A 4,839-nucleotide genomic window follows, 5' to 3' on the forward strand; every position below is an offset into this window, starting at 1 on the left:
AAAAAAAAAAAAAAAAAAAAAAAAAAAAATCTATCTACCTTAATAGATAAATCCCAAAATAATTGGGGGAGGGGGCTTTTTTGATACAAGGTCTTATCAGGGAGTCCCGGTTGGCCTTCAATTCACTACACAGGCCAGGCTAACCTCAAATTCACCACAATCCTCCTGCCCAGCCTCCTAAATACCAGGATTACAGCTATGCACCACCACACTCAGTCTAAAACATCTTCTAAAAAGAATGCAGAAATTAGAAATTTTCTAACTTTAGAAACTGAAAGTTTTAAGGCTGGGGATTTAAATCAGTGATGCCACTCCTGCCTTGCAAGCACACAGTTCTGAGTTCCATCACTGTTACTGAGGAAGAAAACAAAACAAAATCCTAAAAGTTCTTTGGCATCATCTGATGTTCAAAGTAAAGCTAGTATTTCTCTGTGCAGGAATTTTCAAATGGGGATTCTCATTCTACTCCATCCTGGAGCTTTATTTTATAAAATGTCACATGCCTAAGCCCCGACCCTGATCTAATCATTTAGTCTCTATTATCCCTTTTAATGTTCTACACGTGATTATAATGTTTCTTTCATTAATAATACTATTCCAGTGCATTTAAAAGATAATGGCAACTGCCAGTGCAGCAATGCTTCAACATTAAAGTACTTAATATCTAATACAGCAAAAGAAAAAACAATACAAAGAGACTGCATTATTTCTTTTAAGTCCCTTTAAGATACTCTCCCCCCATGCTGTCATTTAACTATATTTGCCCAAGGACACTTGAGGTCAAACATTGTTATCTTATGTTTATGTTTGTTCCTTCATCAGGACCTAATGTTTAGTAAAAAATCTTACTTAGTGGGGGGGTGTCTCAAAATTATCTACTGCAAAAGACTGCTAAACGTTGTTTCATTTACTTGAACACACAGAGGCTTCCATATTTCATTTAGTGTTGGTTTTCTTTTCAACAAAGGAAATTAGTCATAACACTTGGGGAGATGACATAGAACTGAGTAAAAAAGAAAAAAAAAAAAGAGTAGGTAGCTCTTCTTCCTTTTCCCAACTAAGGAGGACTCTCCCAATCCAATGATTAGGAAGCCTTGTCACTCAAATCTTAGGCAACGTTATCAAAGGGAGATGATGAACATTCACAGTAACTGAATACAAATTCCCGAAGGAGGCAATTTTCTAGTAGCTTTGCAATAAGCATGCTGTTAGTTTGGAGGTTTTCTTTTAGGTAGAATAACTGCAAAACCCTTCAAAACCCAATGATAAAACTTGCTGCAAGGGTCTATTCAATTCTTGGCCTACCAAGTCGAGTCTCAAGAGAAAGTATGAACACCCTAGAACTCTTCCAAACCCAGCCATTTCTTAATAAAAACTGACAAACTGTCAGGCTGACTTCATTTCTGTCATTCTCAAAACATTCTAACTCTGCAGCTTTAGAGGGGGAAAAAATCCGTTTACAAGATCAAACAAGGGCCAGGGATTTAGCTCAGTGGTTCGGTGGCCTGCCTTGCAAGTGCAAGGACCAGAGTTCAATCCCCGGTACCAGGAAAAAAAAAAAAAAAAGATCAAACAAGTTCTGGAAATGCAGCCACACAACAATGTGTTTTAACATCTCTGAACTACACCCTTAAAAATGATTAAGATGGCAAACTTGCATTATGGGGATTTTACTCACAATTTTAAAAAAACTAATCTCACCTAATTGACCTTTTACTTTCTGAATCTTAGGGCCATGCCAGAAGCTTCAGAGTCAACCAATCCATCTTGGCTTTTTTGTCAAATAATTTTTTAATCATTTTTTTCATTTTTTAATCTTTAGTACAATTCTAGTCCTTTCTTTTGAGTTTGCTTCTAAGATATGCAAACTCCTGTTCTCTCAGTCACAGAAATTAAATTAATATGTGAGTATGCATTGATTTCCAATAAATACAGCACAGGATTATGTTCCTGCAGCCCGTGCTGCCCACTCACAGAATTAAATAACTGAATCTGAGTTTACCACTGTTGGTTACCTGTGTATCAGAGAAGCCAATAACCTAAATCGGGGAAGGGGCTGACACAGCTTGTCTGTGTACATGCCTGGCTGTCTCTGTCCTTACACACAGGGCAGCTGAAAGGTCTCCAAAGTCTGTATAAATCTGAGGTTATAATTTCTGAGCTATTCATTTCAAGAGAACTGTGACACGTGTAGGCTCTTTGTCTGTATTATTTTTACCAGCACAATTTTGTCTGTCTTCACCAGGACCTGAGAATAATCGGGGCACGTACACATACTCTTTAATATATCTCACATATTTCTTCTTTATTAAAAAAAAAAATCAATATTCATTTTAACATGAAATAATACTTTGAAAAGTTAGCAGAATCAGCTTCAACAGGATTGCTGAATAATTCCTCAAAGCTTAATAAAACAAGTGTTCAACTAAGTATTTCTGGTGTAGTAATATCCAAAATCCATTACTTTTTTTTAATGGCTCTACTTTGGAAGAAACACAACTCAAAATAATAATAATACGCTATTACATTATAGTGTGCTCCAATTTCTAATTCCTGAAAGAAATGCAGCATTTGGAAACAAACCCAGCACCTCTGGATCTTACTACAGCATCAACAACAGTCAGGCCCAAAGCCTCTTTAGAGCAACACAGCAAATCTTTTATTTACACAGCTGTTTGGCTCCGGGGAGACATAAAGTAAAGCACTATTTTACTCACTACTACAAACACACTTTTCATCTGTTACACATGTGCACTCTTTGGGTTATTACACCAGCCAAAAGGGAAAACAGACAATTAATGAGACTGGGACCTGTATGAGCTCAAAAAGATATAATAGATACACTTATAATTGTCTCTCCTTTTTCATATACCAACAGAATTATTCTAAAATCTCGCGAAGGGCCCACCCTCCTTTCACAGACAGAAAAAAAATAAAGCAAACTCTTGTTTGATATATAATTTAGGTATTCTACGTTCCTCACAAAGTATTTGCTTAGACTGAATCGAGCTTCCCAAATATCATAGATTAGATCTAAAAACAACTCCTCTTCCAAATAAAAACCTTTCCTGAAAGTTTGAATTTAACTATTATGCCATAAAGCAGCATAACTTGCTTTTAAGAAGGATATATACATGTTTCTAAGAATGGGGTAGAAGCAAATCTCAGTTCTTTTCTATATTCACCATTTAGACAAAAGAAAGAATTACAATGAATCTTACAAGATGAGTGAGTAAAAGCGTAGTTAATGCTTCTTAGTGAGCCATGCTAAAAACCTAACTCAGCTAGACACAGGAAATGTCCCTCTTTTAAACACCACAAAAATGTCTGTGGATTTCTTTAATAGGAAAGTTGATAAAATATATAAATAGCTTGCATTCTCCTAGGTAATTGGAATGAGAGACTTAAACTACCAGATTGAGCCCTAGAAATTATATTTACATATATAAATGTCAAGTGTTTCTATACCTGTTCATTATGAATTGTTAGGAATCAAACCAAAAAATGATACATATAAGGTATTAATCTTTTAAATGTGACACTCCAAAGAAAAACTATAATTGGGTGAAACAGTTTTCCATTTTCTATCCATTTTTAAATTAAATTAATTATATTGGTTCAGTGATTTTTGTTTTGTTTAGTTTAAATGCTTGAATAAAGGTGAGGCACAAATTTAGGATGAAAATAATTCATTCAGTAAGTGGAAGGCCTCCCTTCAGTAAAGAAAGGATAGGTTTTTGGGGGTTTTTTGGTTTTTTGGTTTTTTTTTTTTTTGAGACAGGGTCTCACTGTATAGTTGAGACTGACCTGGAACTCACTATGTAGTCCAGGCTGGTCTCGAACTCATAGCGATCCTCCTGCCTCAGCCTCCAGAGTGCTGGGATTACAGGCGTGCACCACCACGCCCGGCCTAGAAAGGATAGTTTATAAATAAAGTATGTAAGACACCTACCATATCGCATAATGATTTAGCTCAGATACATACACAAAACATCAAAATTAAAAGATCCACATCTACATAGACATTTCACTTCTTGTTTTCTTATTTCTATTGGCTAACTCCTTGCCTGGTTAGTTGTAATCTGGCACAATTACACTCCAGCAACGCAACCCTCCAATACATCTAGGTTTTAGAACTAATACAAATCAGAACTTTTCAAGTGCTGTTTGACAGTTTCAAGTTGGAGGAATTTTAAAGAAATGCCAAGGAAAGTAATGAAAATTTTAATCTATACTTAAGGGCTGATTCTAGAAGTAACTGAGGGGAAGCTTATTTTGCTATAACACTTCAATCAAAGTTTCTTTCAATATGGACAAAAAAGTTTTTTTAAAATTGCATTACTAAGTTCTGGCTTTCAAAATTAATCCATGCTCTTATAAAGCGATAATACCACTTTTGTAATTATTTTGGAAAATAAAAATCATTCTTTACGACTGTCCAGTCATACAACTACCAGGATGGCCCGGAACACAAAGGTGAATCCTAGAGGCTTTGTCATTTCGATGACAGAAAAAGGTCTATAGAAGAAGGACTGAAGATAAAGCTTTGTTGAGCCGAAATGGGAAGAAACAGACAAAAACTTTCCACGGAAGCGTTCAGGAGGGGCACAACTACCAGGGGCGACGCAAGCGCTCCCAGGGCGGGAGCAACAAGATCTCCGCAAAGCTCCCGATAGCGGTGTGGGCGTCCGGTGGACCCTAGGCTGCCAGAGACTCAGGCCGGTGGCCGAGCTCAGGCCGGGAACCCCTTTTCCTGGAATAACTGGTTTCTTCACGCGCAGAGGTGCACACTTCTCCCGGGGAGAACGGAGGACGCCCCGGTCGCAGCCGTCGGGGACA

The sequence above is a fragment of the Fukomys damarensis genome, unplaced genomic scaffold, assembly GCF_012274545.1.
Source record: "Fukomys damarensis isolate Sample0158 unplaced genomic scaffold, DMR_v1.0_HiC HiC_scaffold_15, whole genome shotgun sequence".
NCBI lineage: Eukaryota > Metazoa > Chordata > Mammalia > Rodentia > Bathyergidae > Fukomys > Fukomys damarensis.